Genomic DNA, 17,040 nt, shown 5'->3' with positions numbered 1-17,040 from the left:
GACGTTAGGAGAGAAACACTGCAAAGCGGCCCAAATATCCAAAAACAAAAAAAAAATGCTGAGAGGGGAATAAAAAATAAGTCACTTGCTCAGTTCACTCAAGCAACTCTATGCAGAAAAGCACATGCTGAAGAGCCATTGAAATGACCAGATAAGTGTGTGATTAAAGATTAAATACGTGCCCAAATGTGCTCGTGAATCGGGGGCTCCTGGCACATGCCGCATCCCCGCTGCGGTGGTGCCATGTCTTTGAAATGACCCTCAGGGGCTCATATACTAGCTCAGTCCAGCTGTAAAATAACTCCTAGGACTAATGGTTAAACCCTGCAAAGCGTGAATTTCCTCTTTAAATAGATTTACAGTAAATTAATAGGGTTTTTTTTTTTTTTTTTTTCAGCCAGTGCCTTGCAACCTGTTTGTGGAAGCATCATTTTAACGTGCCTGGTAATTGAAAAAATTGTCAAGTGATGGAATTTATTATCCTCTCTGACCTGTATTTTTCATGCGAAGCCATGGGAAAGATCTGATGATAAGCATATTTTTGGAATAAGGAACTACCTAATATATAAGTGTTTGGTGATGCTTCTAAGACACAGCTTTGCCCCCTCCCCTTCCGAAAAGAAAGACGCTGCAGTCCCAGAAAATGAATACTTAGTAAAAGAGACCAATTTAAATAGCTTGAGGTGGATGATGATGACTGAGTAAAATCATTGAGGTATGGAGGCAAATGCAATGCTGTTGTGAAGAATACTCTCAGCACCACTATATCCCATCAAACAGTGGTCCTGCTGCATGGTGATATTGCTGGAAGTCAAGAAGTGCTGACATTTTAAGCCTGTAACCTTAATTCTGCCCTTGGACATGTTTGTGACGGTGCTGTCTTTGCTAACATCAGTGCTGCTTCTCTAATGGGAAAAGAGGTCTGATATTTTACAATACCCTGACTTCTTGTAATTCTTCAACCTGTATGTTCCCGGTCATACTCTGGCATAAGGGAGACCCACTTGTGCACCTGGCAAGGGTCTTTTTGCTGTAAGAACCTGAGAGCAAAGGTGGGGTAGCACAGGAGATGTGGGGAGATGGAAAATATTAGGTCACCAAGTCTGAGTGGGGGGAAAGGGAATAAGACAAAGAGGAATGCAAGGACTAGAGGATAAAACAAAGTGCAGAGAGAGAAACACAACCAAGACTGCTTTCCTCTCTGCTTCTGATCTAGCAGAGCATTTGAGCAGTCAGAGACAAATTTCCAAACCAAATGTCAAACACCCCCAGCCATTCCCGTCTTCTGGATTCCCATGAAATGTCTATTCGAGGGGGTTTCAAGTGGTCCATTTTAAAATGTACCTCTCTGTCTACAGTCAAGCTGTCCCCCAATAACTACCACCTTTATACCCAGACCTGAGCAGGGAAGAACTCGGTACGTCGGGGTGGGCAAAATGCAGCCCACGGCTGGATGTGGCCTTCCAGGCCATTCTACTTGGCCCGCGGGGCCCCTAAAAAATTTAGAAAATTAATATTTATTTGCCCCGGGCTGCCTGTCATGCAACCCTTGATGGCTTGCCAAAACTCAGTAAGCAGCCCTCTGCCCAAAATAATTGCCTGCTTCTGCTGTACGTGCTTTCACCATATACAGATCATGCTCAGAGTTGCAATGCATGTCAACCATTTTGCATCTGTAGCAGCAAAATGCATGCCCCCGAACATCTTAATGACAGAGATGAATATTTAACTCTGTTCAATAATATATTCTTTGTTGGTTTCCACACACAGATGCCATGAAATATGCATTCTCTTCCTGCTCCTTTTTGTCCTTGGTCTTTTCACTGTAATTATTTATAAATCAGAAGTTGTATTGATTGGAGTTTTGTATCTACGACTGGTGTATGAGGTGCAATTGCTGTAGTAGTTGGAAAACAAGCTGCCATATAATTGTGGTAGTTATAGACTTGACAGTACCCTGTGCTTTACTTCAGAGAAAGGTTAAGGTGAATTTTAATTTGCTGAGAACTTTACCCAGGCATCTAGTGCCTGTAGTAGATCAAACAGGTGATTGAACAAGCTTTCATTTTAGAAGAGAAGCATATTGTTGGACTCCATTTCTAAAAGCTGTTTCAGCTGGAAGCGGGTGGGGGAAAGGGTTAAATGTTTTTTCCTTTTTGATTCAGAAAAGAATGATTCTGACATTTAGCCAGGACAAGAGAAACAACCCGCTGGAAAGTGGCCTGTCGGTGATGGCAGAGTCTAATCACAGTTGGCCAAGCTGAAGCCAACGCACAGTTGGCCAAGCTGCCTTGGCGAAGGATATGCTGTATGCCTGTTCCTTAGAGACCCCGTGGTGCGAAGCTGAGACGTCTTGCACACGTGGAGAAATTGGCTGGCTGAATTAGTGTGATGAGACAATGAGCCGTGTTAGGAAGCCATGGGGTCCAGTGCCCCATGACCATGGTTGTACTACTGCTAGGTCAGGAGAGGGCATGAGCATCTCAGCCGCCTTAGCTTGTGAAGATGTTTTCGTAGTCCTACAGCTCTTGTCCACTATTTGGTACAGAGACGTGTCCCCACTGTGTGGGGAGCCTTTTTCCTACTAGTTAGATTGAAATTAAAAAAAAAAAGACTAGTGACTTTTGTGTGCCCAGTTTTGGGTGCTCTGCTTGATGTGCAGTCAAAGGGGCTTGAGAGTGATCGGGATATAGATATCTGGATATCTGTATCTGTTGTATCTGGATATAGATATCTTTCAAGACCCTTTGACTGCACCCCCAAAGGGCCTTACTCCCACTTGGTACCTTCTAATATAGATAGATATAGAGCTAAAGATGCAGAGATATAGCTATGGCCCTTTGACATTATATAATATGTGTGTATATGTCAAAGGGCCATAGCTATATCTCTATATCTATATATAATTACAAGGTATTAAGTGTCACATTGGGAGTAAGGCCCTTTGGGGGTGCCTCAAACTGGGAAAAACCTGGGTGTCCAGAACTACTCTCTATGTGTTCTAGGCTTGTATTGAGAAAACAGAACAAATCTTCTCTCTGGTTTAAAAATAAGAGCGTTCCTCCAGCGTCAGCTGCTTTGAGCCGCGTGCTGTTGTGCAAAGGCTGCACGTCCATTTCAGATGCGCACGAAGGAAAGAAGCCAGAAATAGGAAATTATAGGTCCTTGACTAAAGGTGACTTCAAACCAGCCAACAAGTGTCGTGAAAGTAAGAGAGTCTCCTTTATATTGCTGCAAGGGTCAAGAATTTAGTAGCTGTGCTCAGTTCACGATCGTCTGATAAAAGCAAACTTTGAAAAAGAACTTGGCCAGGAGAGATTAAAAAAGAAAAGAATCCGCTTCTTAAATAAATAGGCTGCTCTCCATTGTTGCAGACTTAGCAGCTTGATAAAGGACTGCTCGAGTGAAAGTGAGCCATGAAAAGCCAGTCTCAGATCTGCGGCTGGCTCTTAAGCTATTGAGGCCAGGGGCTTTTCTTAGAACAAAAAAAATTTTGAATATAACCTAAAGTTTGACTAAGTGATTTGATTTATCGTGATGAGCACGGCAATTTGCTACACTTGCATTTTTCAGGAAGTGCTAATAAATTTTAGCTCAGAATAAATTCGAGCTATGCAAATTGATATCCCTGTCTTAAAAAAAAAGAAAGAAATGCTTGGCTATTCTGGAACTCGGAAACATGGCTTGATGTAAATTTTATAAGCAAGCAGAAGGAGTTGCTTGCTTCCAACAGCAAATGCAGCCTGTCATTTGTCTTTTTAAGAGACAGGCATCTTTCTCAATTGTATTTTTATAACTCTGTTATGTAAGGGGACTGTAGCTATCATAGCCTTCAGTTACTAAGACATTCCTCCAGATTTGACCTTAAAGATATAGCTAATTGACATGGTGAGAGTGCTTTGGTTGCTGGTTTCCATGGTTTGTGTGCGTAAATTGAGCGCCCGCTTCTCAGTTTAGAAACCCACTGTTATTCTTGCAAAATGCAGATGTGGCGGATGTAGAGTGCTAAGAGGCCTTGCCCTGAAGGCCATGCTCCAGATGGGTCCCTTTGGGGATGCAGCGGCTTACATTTCATGCAAGGATGCCTGTCGCACAGTGAGTGTCAGCCATATCCCTCGCCCTGGCGGAGGGTCAGGCCCCTAGTATGCAGCATAAGAAATAAAGCCTCTGCCTGAATGTGAGGACTCGGATATTGTTGCCCATTGAACTGGGAAGAGTTTTGAAAGGAAGAAGGTAACTATTTTTGGATAAAGAACAACAGAGAAAACTTTCCCCGATGATCTGATGATACTTCCAAATGTGCTGTTGAAATAATTAGAACTGGAGCCCTGTGGTACCATTCCCAGTGATTTATTTTCTATCCTGTTGAGTTGTCTAAATTAATTTTTTTCTCTCAGAGAGAGAAAAGGGATGATAGGAGCTGAGGTGAGCGTGTGGTGGGTGTGTGATCGGGGTCTGTCCATCCGAGATCGCCTGCTCAGCATTTTGTCTCGCCTCCTGCACATCAGTTTTCTCCCAGGTCGATGACTTCAGACGGGCTCATTTTGAACCTAGGGCTTGTTTCTGTGGTGGTCAGCAGTCCTTACCCTATTTTCACTGTCGTCCCTGCAGTCGTTGGAGTGGCCTGGACGGCAGCCCCTCACTGGAGCCAGGCTGTGTCTCCGGCTGGGCAATGCTGTCATGCAAAGCAGACCTCTAAATGCTTCCTCCTGCCCCTCGGGTGCTGTCTGTCTCCTGCTGCCTCTTTGACCCTTTGTCTGTCTGATGCTTCCCAGGATCCTCATTTAGTGACACCGAGGAATGTGGATAATTGGGCAGTATGTCGTCTCCATTCTTGCAGCCAGGCAGGCATTGAAGCTGTCCCTCAAATCCTCAATCTGGGCATTGGTAGCAGCAAAAAGGGCATGGGGTTTGCCCCAGTGTAGGAAAAGAAAGATTCAAAATCCCTAAGAAGGATCAGTGAAGTGTTCTTAGGTGTTGTAAAAACGGTGCCTGGCTTTGAGGGTTCAGCACCTCGGGTCTCCTCGTTGAGAATTCAAGACAGAGGGGAAGAAGAAGAGCACCAATATCGTCTCCCCCATCTCTGTGGGCATGAGATGGGCAGCCAGCTTTCTCTCCTAAGCCTTGGGTGGAAGGACACGTTCTTTGCAGGTTTCCCCTCCCTACAAATTCATCTCGGAATAAGATGTAGTATTATGAGCTTAGAGGTCTGTGTGTGCGTGCACATGCACCTGGGAAATATGAATTTTCATTTCTACTTAGGAGAACTTTTACAATACTTGCTATCTCCAATGCCTGATGAAGGGTGCTTGTACTCAAAAGCTTGCAAATAAAGAATTTGTTTTGCAAATATCTAGTTGGTCTAATAAAAGATGCCACCTCTGCCACAAGTTTTGATTCCTTCCGTGTGTGTGTGTGTGTGTGTGCGCGCGCGCGCGCGCGCGCGCGCACACCACTGCTCTCCATTGACTGCCCTGTGGAGTCTCCTTGTGAACCTGTGGGTCTTTGTCATGGTGGCCTGACTAGCGGAGATGCCCTTTTGAGCTCACTTAGCTATAAGTGGAGGCCCGCAATAGGAAAATTGTGTCCTCAAGCAAATACTTGCCCCAGAAACCCCCCCAAAACAGCTGCATCAAACCCTCTTTGCCGTAGAAAAGAACCAGTTCCTGGTTTCTTTTGCCTCCATTGTTAATGTTGGGTGAGGACAATTAGTGATTCCTGTGCTCTGCCTTCTCCTTGCATCCTTGATGACTTTAAAGAGACGCCTGTTCCTTCTCCACTTACTGCAGCATTGACTGTTTGCATTTTTAACTCCATCTCCATTAAATTTTCAACAGTCTCCTAAGGGTTCGCACATCTGTCATGCAAAAACCAGACTATTGCTTGATGTTCAGGGAAACAAATCAAACCATTGTGGGGTAAGGGCCCATGCCACCAAATCCTGCCGTAAAATCCCAGAAAATAGGTCTTTACTGGGGTGGGAGTCTCCTGTCATGGAGCACTCCCCCATATAAGTTTTGGGGGGGCTGAATGTTGCATCCAGGAGCATCTGCTGAAGATTAGGCAATTAAAGGTCTACCCAGTGGAGTTCCTTCTTCCAAACAAGAAATCAGTCAGTGCAGCTCCTTTACTTGGTATCCTGCAGGTGTTTCCACTTGAAAAGGAAGACCAGCATATGTAAAAGTGGCCTGTGAAAATGATTGGGCACGGAGAAATTCCCATGCAAGGAGGAGGAAAACCCCCAGGATAGTTTAGCTTGGCGAGAGGGAGTAGGGAATGCACCCAAACCAATGAACGGTAGTTAATTGGGCACCTTCTGGGTATCTTTTGTGACAACACATCAGTAAAGCATTGAATAGCATCCAAGAAGCAACACATTCAACATGCACTAAAGGCCCTGCCTCCTGCTTTTAAATAAAATATCCTGTTTGTTAACCTGTATAGCTCGCTGCCATGAGGTCTTGTTGAGGCGATCATCATAGGAGCCCAAAGCAAATGATATGTTCACCAGTGATCTTCTGCTTAGCCGTTTGCCTGGGATCCCATCAGCTGCTTCAAACCCTCTCCATCTGGGCAGTAAGACAATTTAGCGACCTATCAAAGAAAACTTGTAGGGATAACATTGGAGTTGCAGTCAGGAAATCCCCTTCACCTTCTTTATTCCCCCTGACTTGTGCTATTTATTCATGAAACCCAAAATCCATAAAAAAACCCCAAAAGTGCTGTTTGATCCCAAAGTACAAGAGAAGAGCAGAAAAGACAAGCTGAGACCTAATTAATATTTGTCAAGGTCTCTGAGATCCTCGCACTGAGATATGGTGGGATGTGGAGAGTGCTGCTGTTAACTTTCCCAGCATCTGGCATATTTAGCATGTCTGCTGTCCGGAGCTTCAGAAGTGTTCGCAAAACGGGGGAAGAAATATCCTCCCTCTTCTCTGTGATCTCAGCCTCCTACTTCTCCATTTTTATGACAATTGATTCCTATAAGGAGTTAAATCCTTCCCCCCCCAAGCTCCCATGTTGACAAAAATAATCTGTGATAACTTCTGATATCTCACCTCTGAGAGCGCTCGGCGATGGTGAGACCACTTCTAAACAGAAGTCCTTTTGTTGAAAAGGAGCATCGCTGGAAAGTGGCTGCTGCCTGATCTGGGCAGAAAGGTTGACAGAACCAACCCTGATTTTACCTGACCAGCAATGAAGGGCCAAAAGCTGTGCTAGGATGTTTCCATTTGGGCCAAAATCTGCTCCCAGCTAGACTGAGGCAAATCCAGAATGACTTCTGTGGAGCTACCACAGATTAACAATGGTGTGTCGGGAGTCGAGCTTGGTTTCTGATGGCAGGATAGTCTTGAGGTGCAAACAGCCTGGGCTTCTGAAGGCCAATGGAAGTGCTATGAGGTTTCCTGTGTGGTCCTGAGAAAATTTCTTTACATTATTTATTACACATCATTGCATGTTTTACAAGCGTAAGTTAGTTATTAGGACAAATATTCTCACTAGGAGGGCAGTAAAACACTGGAACAAGTTACCCAGAGAAGTGGTGGAGTCTCAATCCTTGGAGGTTTTGAAGACCCGGCTCGACAAAGTCGTGGCCGGGATGATGTAGTTGGGGCTGGTCCTGCTTGGAGCAGGGGGTTGACCAGATGTGACCTCTTGAGGTCCCTTCGCACCTTCATTTTTTACCTCCCAGTGAAATAAGGATAGTGTTTCCATCCCACCCAGGGGACTTTTGCACCAGTTCTGGGGTTGGTCACGAGCAGAAACACTATGGGGTTGAAGGCTGCCTGTTAACTATGGAAGAGAAGGGTTGGGAGATGGGCTGTGGATTGAGGAAGGAGAGGGAGCTAGCTAAATGTCAGTTGGGAAGGCCTGAGAAGCTGGCTGCCCTACCTGCTTGCTTTCCTGGCCTTGAACAGCTTGTGTTAACGGGCTTTTAACTTTAAACTTAAAGTATTTGTGCGTGTGTGTCTGTGTACATGTGGGATATAAATAATCAATGGATGAACCGCAGTGTGACTAATTGCATAACAGTCAGACAGTAACCCAGAGTATAACAGGAGCACATTCTATGAGTGTTTTGAGTGGGAATAATGAGATGTTAACATGTGGTATTTTCATTAGAAATTTCAGGGAGCGCATTTCAAAATGCTGGGGCACTGGATAAGCTGAATAATTAAAAATAAATAGCTTCTGAGCTTGCCATGTTGATGGGCAGATATAATTAGGGGAAGAACGTTTTTGACAAGAGAATAATAATTAGCAGAGCAAAAGTTGTCTGTAGTTGGAAGAGAAAAGCACTTACTTTACTTCTTACTGAGCTCCTACTGGCAAGCTGTTGGCGGGCATCGCGGGTGGTTTCAGAAGGGGGGTTGTGAGGAGCCCTTGTGTATAGGTGCAGAGCACAGTCTGACATTAGGCTGAAGGCTCTTGGGAAGTCATTTGGCTGGCATGGCAAGTTGGATGAGGAGAGATGTCCTGGGAGCCAGTGCAAAGCAGGATCTTCTAGCTCGCAGCGCTCGCTGGACAGTGCTAGGTCATCCCACTGAGTGCTCTTGAGCAAAGCTTGCTGCAAGGGTGTTAGCTCAGAGAGGCCATCTGCATGGGATGGTGAGTGAATTCAGACTCATGCTAGGGCTGCTGTCCTGTTAATTTTGCACTTGGGTGCCTGGTCTCATCCTCTTGAGCGAGCCACTTCCCTGTGCCTCAGTTTCCATGTCTGTAAAGTGGGGTCAGTGGCACCAGCATCCTTATGAAGATGTTTGCAGATCTGGTGCTGTGGGAGAGCCAAGCATTGCAGCCATTAGGCTGAGAGCCCTTTCAAACAGCTCTTGGCCTCCATCTTCTCTGTGCTTCTTGGGCTACAAAGGTCTTTTCCCATGCAACCTCCACCCTGGTGTATAGCTTCCCCAGCTCTCTGTGAATTCCTGTTACCTTCTCGTTTGAAGCTACTTCTAACTGGGAAGATTTTAGTTTTTTTTAAAAATGGTGCTGAAGGGGCCGGGCACAGCTGTTGTCTGCTGGGCTCCAGCTCCCGTGGGGGTGACTGCTCTTCCACATAGCTCTCGCACGGCTGGGCAGTAGGGATGGCAAGTGTCATCTTTTACTCTGCCAGTCTTTCTTTGCACGAGTATGTCCTACAGTGGTGATTTTACTGGCTGGTACTGCAGGGGTGATTTCAGGAGACGATTCTCTTAGGATAGATACATCCAGAAAATGTATTTTCACCTTGTTTATCTGGGGACCTGAGTTTTACCATGTAGCAAATCCAATGCAGGCAAAACAGCCTTCTTTGGGATTGTGTCTTTCTCTTGGACCAGCTGTTCTTTGCAGTCTGGGTAACTCGTGTGTAACGAATGGATTTCCTCATTGGCTAATATGCAGTATTTCAACTCTTGCATTTTTAGGGTGGGGTTATTGATCAAAGCTGTTTGGGGGATTCAGGCCTCCAGTCCCAATTAATCTGAATGGGAACTGGGTTAAAAGAAAGCTTTAGAAAGTGTTTTTGTTTGTTTATTTTTTTTTTTTTAATTTCTGCCTTAATTTCAGAACATTGGTTTGTCTTGTGCCTTTTTTGAGCAGTGGGCCACGAGGCTTAGGTCTTTCTTGGGATTACATGCGTATGCAGCACAAGAACAAGGGCAAACCATGACTTTCAGCAATGAGGTTTTCCATGTGTAGGGACAGGAATCAATGACTTAAGCTTTCAATTTGCTTTTAATTCAGTAAGGGACTTGAGCATGTGCATAATGCTAAGGATACATGCAGTCCCACTGAAGTAAATTGTCTCATATTTGGTGAACTGGAGCCATTTGTCCTGAGCAAAGTAGTGGAAATAGCTTGATTTATTTTATCTGAGATTATTAACTATTTTGATTAGATTTTCATTTTTGCTATCTTGTTTTCCAGGACTAAAAAAATCGACTAGCAACATGACTCCATTTGTTTTGCTTTGTGCAGATGTAGTAAATTGCGACGAGGATTTTTCTTGTACAAGGCTCGGTAAAAATTAATTAGGATTTTTCTTTTCATTGCAATGCTGTCTGTTAATTAGGAAGCAGAAAAGCTACATAAAATTTTGTTTCGCTAAGCTATCCTTGTGTCTATTGATTAAAGAAACCAGATCAAAGGGATTCGGTAGCAGCGTTGAAATGATGGTGGGCCATGAACTACATTCTGGGTGGTAACACGCGAGCCAGCAGAGAATTTGGCTCTAATCTTGAGCATCTGTTTATAGGCAAATAGTGCTTTGTTCTCTCTTAGGAAGTGCAGACCTGGTCAAAACTTACAGAGATTTTTTGTTCACTTTGACTTTGAGAGGAAGAGGCAAAATTATTGTACATGGCCATTTACAGTGATTTAGAAGGCAAGATAGATGGCACATCCTTATAGACTAACTAAATTAGATTGCACGCGCACACGTACGTACGTATGTATCGTAGGAGCTGACTTCGTGTGTGTGTGTGTGTATCTATCTATAAACATACATATACATATACAGACCTATCCATCTCTATGTATGTATGTGTACAGATGTGTAGAGCTCTCTCTCTAGATATGTATATGTATAGATGTGTAGGTATCTCTCTCTCTCTAGAGATGTGTATGTAGATTGATTGATCCATCTCTAGATATGTATATCCTATGTCTCTCTCTCTCGATATGTATAGATATACCTATATTATCTATCTATCTATCTCAATAGATATAAAAATAGATCTATAGAGCTATGCCTTTTAAATAGATGCAGCACAAGCTTTTGTGGGCTGAAGCTCCCTTCATCAGATGTTGTCAAAGGATGCCTAGAAAAGCAGAGTATAAGAGCTGTAATTGTCATCACAGCTGAGTTCTCCGGCAGTTACGGTACGGTGATGGAGTGAACTGTCTGTGCATGTGGTATCATGTCATGGGTAAATGGGTGGCAGAGGCTGACTTGTAATGATAAGTCCTTCTCTGTCCCCTGGAATTATTCTGATGAGAACAGCAGAGAAAGGCATTACAACTGTATGCCTGCAATGCCCCGTGATAGCTTAGAGTATTCATGTTCTAGCTTGGGGCCATAAATTGTTCAGTACACTTGGACATGATCACAGCCAGAGCTAGTAATGAGCAAGTCTGACAGATTTAAGTGGAGCAAACTTCAGTAGTAAGAAGAAAAAAAGAAAGAAAGAAAAGAAAAAGGGAAAAAAGCCACTGTTGTTAGCTGTTAGGATTTCACTGTGAATCTTGCTATGTCTGGCATTTCTTGCGAAGTCAGCTCCTGGGATAATATAAATATGTGTAAATTGCTGCATTCAGTCAAAAAAAAAAAAAAAAAAAAAAGATTTTTAGTCTTATTGGTAATGAAGAAAAACTGGAAAATATGAACACTAATGGATCAAACACAAGTGCAGATAAAGCAACCCAGAAGTTGTTGTTGTCAGTTTCTCTTTATTTTTTTTAAGGCAACCTTGTAATTTTTAATATTTAGGCTGACAATTTTTTTTTTAAAAGAGACAAACTGCACCGGAGCTAACACACAGCGTTTTTTCCCCCAAAGATGTAACATCCAGCATATTCAAAGGAAAAAAACCACTAAGACAATTGCAACTGTAGCACCATATGGTGAGTTTTAATAATGTTACAGCTGATGTAAACCTAATTATGCTGCATGCAAGAGACATAATTGCTGCCTAGTCTACCTGGACAGAGTCCTTTTAAAAACTAGCCATATACTGTAAATCAGAAAAGAACAAATCTGAGGAGTTTTTTTTTTTTTATTACTGCCATGGGAAACGTTCTTGGGTTTTGTTTCTTTCTGCTCAGTATATTGCAAACCTTTTCCAAGTTTGTAAATAAATATTACCTGAAACTGGAGAAATGACTGGCACTCCATCATCCTGATTGTTCCTATAGCAGCCAGGTCATTATTGCAAACAGTTGCTGCACTTGTGTCCTTCTGTAGCAGAAACCTGAGCAATAAGTCTGAACTTGTCAAGTTCATCAGTGATTTTTGAAGAAGTATTTCCTGATCTAAGTCTGTCTTCCTATGAGAGGTTTGTTATGGTTCCCTCCTCCACCCTAAAGCAACACCAGAAATATTTCCACCCCAGAAGGTATAATTTTTAGCAAGCCGGCAAGAAGCAAAACTTTTTGACATTTCCACAATGAATGGTCCAAGTTTCGACTGGTGAACAGTTTTCTGGTCAGCTGAGTATTTGCTCGGAAAGTATACATGACCTTGAAAGGTTTCAGAAACCTGAACCTCAAAGAAGGGGGTGGAGGGATGGGAAGGAAAGTGAGCTGCTTTGTCAAGAGCAAATTAATGTCACTGGCAACTCCCTTCCCCCCACCTGCCTTCCAGCTTCCATGTCAGCCTGTGGTTTCATCTTGGGACTGGAAACGTCTCTGGGCTTGACGAGTTCCCAGGGTCTGGTTCTCTGCTGGTGGAAACTGGTGTAAGCAATAAGGCTAAGTACAGACAGTCAAAAAGCTCGAGGCTGAATCAATTCAGTCTTTGCAGGTTAGTCTGAACTGCAGAAATTAAGCTGATTAACAAGTGAACAGATATTCACTTTTGATTCAGGAAATGCAGTCACACGCCTGCAGTGGGTCAGGCCAGAAGGTGGGGCGCGCTAGAGCATGGCTGTCTGGCATGGGCTGTGCATTCACTTCCTCTTCCTGCTGCCCCCGAGGTCTTTGGGGTTTGCAGTCCACAATCACAGCAGCAGGACTCTGCAGGGTTGCTCATTACTACTTCTTCTTGCTTCCAGGTGCCTTTGGGATTTGTAGTCCACAGTTGCAGCCAGCAGTAAGTTTAGCACAGCAGGGCAGCTCTGTACTTGAGAGAAGGGGGATTTAACTTCCCTCCCTGGCTCCAGACCCTAGCTGGGGTTTACCTGGGGGGTGGAGGGGGAAGTCCCTGCCTCCCCCTCCCCCAACCCTTCTCTGCTGGAGCAAGCAGCACAGCCCAGCCCAGCCCAGGGCTGCAAAGCATGCTGGGTTGTTGGCAGACTGTGATTTAACCTGAACCAGGAAGGGGTCTGGGACAGCAGTTTCATAAACCAGTTTGACCCAAATCAGTTAAGTCTGATACTACATTCAACCAGGTTTATTTTAAACCAATTTCAGCTATTTTCAAACTGGTTTATGCACACTGAACTTTTGTTCTGTTACAGGTTTAAATCAGTTTCTGATGACTTAAACCGGTTTATGTGCAACTTCTGTCCCTAGCCTAAGGGCGAGAAATGTGTGTCGATTTGGTGGGGGATCAGTGGGAATTCAGTTGTGTAAGTTGAGGTGATAAAGCAGGGATCAACCGAAATAGCAACTTGGCGGATAAAGCAAGGAAGTGCCTAACAATGCCAAACCTTGTCTCTGGGCTTTACAGCTCATGTGTTGGGGCCTAGATGTTCAAAAGGGCCTGAGAGATATGGGTGCTCAACTCCCACCAAGCTGGAAACCGGTGAGAGGCCTCCTGTGGGGAAAGGTGCCAAGCCACTTCCCACTCTAACGAGGCTGCTAGACATCCTTGAGTCAAGGGGCACGTATCAGCCAGCCTTTGACCTGCCGCCTTTTAACGTTGAGGAAGAGAGGGCAAAAATCCAGAGGTGAGAAGACTGGATGTGGAACAAAGATAATTACTTTGAAGGCAAAATGTACATTATAGCAAAGGGCGAATGGATTTTTCATAGAACAATAGTAAATATTTTACATAGGAATGTGATGTTTGTTCATGGCCTGTTGCTAGGCAGGGGCATATCAGGTGATCTTGTCCTGCAAACTTTTCAGTATTTGGTCTTTTTTGGGTATTGAATTATATTTTATGCATCTGACCTAGGAAAATAAATGTGTTGATCAAGGAAAACACCTGTGTATCTGCACTTGTAAAGAAGGAAAAATCTGTTGTAATCTTTCCCAGCATAACTGGAAATTGCTCACTATAGGATCCTTTTTTGTGCAAAAGCGTGTTCATGGGATTGAGTCTTATGGGGTGAGTTTAAAAAAAAAAAAAAAAAGGGTCCAAATAAGGGTTAATAACTTTTTTTTTTTTTTTTTTAAAGGCATTTGTTCCCAGCAGGGGAAAAGCAAGTTAGCCAGGTGGGAAAACAGCCCTTTGTGCTATGGATGATGTATTTTATGGTCCCTTCCTCACTTATCCATAGGGGTCTTCCTAAATGGGGGTGGGAGTTACCAGTTTCTGTGGGTTGATCATAATGGAAAGTCCTAATTCTACAGTCATATCATGGTGGTGCCGCCCCTTGGTGCTGATTGGTGGAGAGACCCCGCCCCTTGGTGCCGATTGGTGGAGAGGTCCGAGCAGGGGGAGGAGGCACAAGGGGGCACCCACCATTTTGTCTGTTGCCCTTCATGCTGCCCCGCCAGCCAACGAGGCCCACCGGGAGCTCGCACTTTATTTTTATTTTTATTTTGATGTTGATTTTGTGGACAATCCTGGATTCTGCAGTTTCTGCGAAAGGGCGAATTAAGTAGGTCCCTCCTTACCTGTGCCCGTAATTCCCACCGCCGAGTAAGGTTCAGCATCCTGTGCATCGCAGCAGGAACGGGGGCGGCCACTATAATTAAGGTTTCTTGAGTATTTCCATTCCACCCTGCTATTTTCACGGGTTTTTTGGAAAACGAATAGAAAAGCTTGCGAGGCGATGGAACGGCAGCATTCTTGCCAACCTCCGCCAGAGAGATGAACTTAAAACAGAAGCAAAGGCGCTCTGTTGACTTCAGCTGGGGCTGGACATTTACTGCAAAAAGGCAGCTTTTTTTTTTCCAGGAGGATAAGGACCATTGCAAAGTCACAGTGAAACAAGCTTTTATTGTGGCAATAGCACTACCCTTGCTTAGCTTTCTCTAACATAGCTACCTTGCAGTAAAAACCACAGGACCTCCACGTCTGCTGTTTGCTAATGCACTTCAGTTGTTCTGCTGTAAAGACACCTTTTTTTTGCAGGGGAGATTAAAGGCTTAAGTGTAAGAAGGCAGTTGCCTGGCTGCAAAGGAAGCATTGCAGCCTTGTAAATTGTGTTGTATGCAAAGATTTAAGGGGCAGCTTTCAAAGGCACAAATGGAAGTTATTGATTTTCAGTGGGAGTTTGAAACTGAGACCGAATATCTCAGCCTAAACTTGTGAGAGCCCTAAGGTGGCATGATGAAGCAGGCAGATGTCAGAGGGTGCCAAAGTCAAGGCAGCACATCCAGTCTTCTCTGTTCTGGAGAAGTATTAGTTGCACAACCACATGCTACCGCAGCTTTGTTTTCTTGCAGATCTATAAGGTACATTGGGAAATTCCCATGCACCAGTACAGCCTGGGGACGGACTGGCTGGGCAGCAGCTCTGCAGAAAAAGACCTGGGGGGACAGTGGACAATAAGATGGATATGAGCCAGAAGTGAGCCCTTGGTGCCAAGCAGGCTAAGGGCATCCCAGGCTGCATTGGTAGGAGTGCTGCCAGCAGATTGAGGGTAGTGATGCTTCCTCTATTCAGCACCGGGGAGGATACATCTGGAGTCCTGCGTCCAGCTGTGGGCCCCCCACTACAGAAAGGATGTGGTCACATTGGAGAGAGTCCAGCGGAGGTCAACAAAAACAGTTGTGGGGCTGGGGGACAGGACTGGTGAGGAGATGCTGAGGGAACTGGGTTGATTTAGTTTGGAGAAGAGAAAACCAAGGGGGATTGAGTAGCAGCCTTCACCTCCCTGCAGGGGGGCTGCAAAGAGGATGGAGCTGGACTGGTCTCAGTGGGGGCAGATGGCAGAACAAGGAGCAATGGGCTCAAGCTGCAGCAAGGGAAGTTGAGGTTGGATATTAGGAAAAGCTTTCTCACTAGGAGGGTGGCGAAGCACTGGAAGAGGTTACCCAGAGAGGTGGTGGAGTCTCCATCCTTGGAGGTTTTGAAGACCTGGGTAGACAAAGCCTTGGCTGGGATGATGTAGTTGGGGCTGGTCCTGCTTGGACCAGGGGGTTGGACTGGATGTGACCTCCTGAGCTCCCTTCCACCCTCCTTGTCTGTGATTCTGATATGGCCTTGTCACTGCAGCAGGCTTGGCAGAGTCATCCCCTCAGGCCTGCACATCTCCTATGTAAATGACTTCCCTGGTTCACTGATACTGGACCAGAAAGCTTGGAGGTGCCCTCAGACGTAGGCATTTCATGATGTTGGAGCAATGAATGGTACTGCAGGTGTCTAGCATTTGTAAGTGGAAACCTCAATGCATGCTGCTCTGAGAGCACAGAGAGGGAAAGGGTGATTTGAAGCCAGCTCATCAGAAAGAAGTAATGGGGCAGCGCTGGGTCCAGCCTGGAGTTCGGTTGCTACGGTGCGGGGGCCTGAGGAATGCCCCTACTCTTCCAGGCTACCCCGTCACCTAATCCCTTCCACGAACTGATCAAGCTCCAGCCTTCGCTGGAGCCTGCGGCCCAGAGGGAGCCGTCAGGATCCTGGCACGTATGACGAGCTGTGCCAAGGCTGGCAGCCGTCTTTTGAAGTCATTGCAACTCATGGGGGAACGTACCCTTTTCAGGAAAGCCGGCTTTTCAATTAAGCCGTGCATTTTTATGATCTGAGAGGAGTGATTTCATGCCCCTGTCAATAACCCACACTCCATGTGCTGTTATGACCTTTATTACTTATTTTTCTTCTGTATTATTTCCATTTCATAATGGTGATATGGCACTCGTGTGCTCTATGTCTGGGGAATTATCGTTCTCCCTAAGTAGCTGAAGTCATTGTGACTTTGGCCTCGTGCCTCACAATCCACCTGAGCCTTGCGGTAGTTCCCCTTGCATTGCTTCAGAGGGCGTTTCAGTGCATACACAGTGCCCAGGTACCCATGCTTTTAATCTCATTTACAAGCATGTGCTTTGCCTTCCCCAGCAACCTGCCATTTCCTAGGGACAGTTAGGTGATCGCACGGTCCAAGCGTAGCATGTGCTTTTGCTCTTGCTAACGTTGTACCTTCAGATTTCAATTCATTGTTTCCCCACCTCTTGTGTTGTGCATTGCTAAATAGTTCTGGTGTATCACCCCAGTGATGGCTGCATCTAGTG

The 17,040-nt window shown here is 45.0% G+C and overlaps 1 protein-coding gene and 1 long non-coding RNA gene across 2 annotated transcripts in view; one reads left to right on the top strand and one right to left on the bottom strand.

Moving 5' to 3' along the window:
- The window catches only part of GPC3 (glypican 3), a 228,571-nt gene that overhangs the window by 95,879 nt on the left and 115,652 nt on the right, over window positions 1-17,040 (top strand). The window lies entirely within an intron of this gene.
- On the bottom strand, window positions 59-12,175 carry LOC109300590. The gene is made up of 3 exons (XR_002098270.1): window positions 11,846-12,175; window positions 6,437-6,569; window positions 59-905 (listed from the first exon to the last, which is right to left on the bottom strand). It is a non-coding gene; the product is annotated as an uncharacterized LOC109300590 (long non-coding RNA).

The sequence above is a fragment of the Gavialis gangeticus genome, unplaced genomic scaffold (assembly GCF_001723915.1).
Source record: "Gavialis gangeticus isolate Ggan-Ray unplaced genomic scaffold, GavGan_comp1, whole genome shotgun sequence".
Taxonomy (NCBI): Eukaryota; Metazoa; Chordata; order Crocodylia; family Gavialidae; genus Gavialis; species Gavialis gangeticus.
This window is presented reverse-complemented; position numbering and strand designations above follow the sequence as displayed.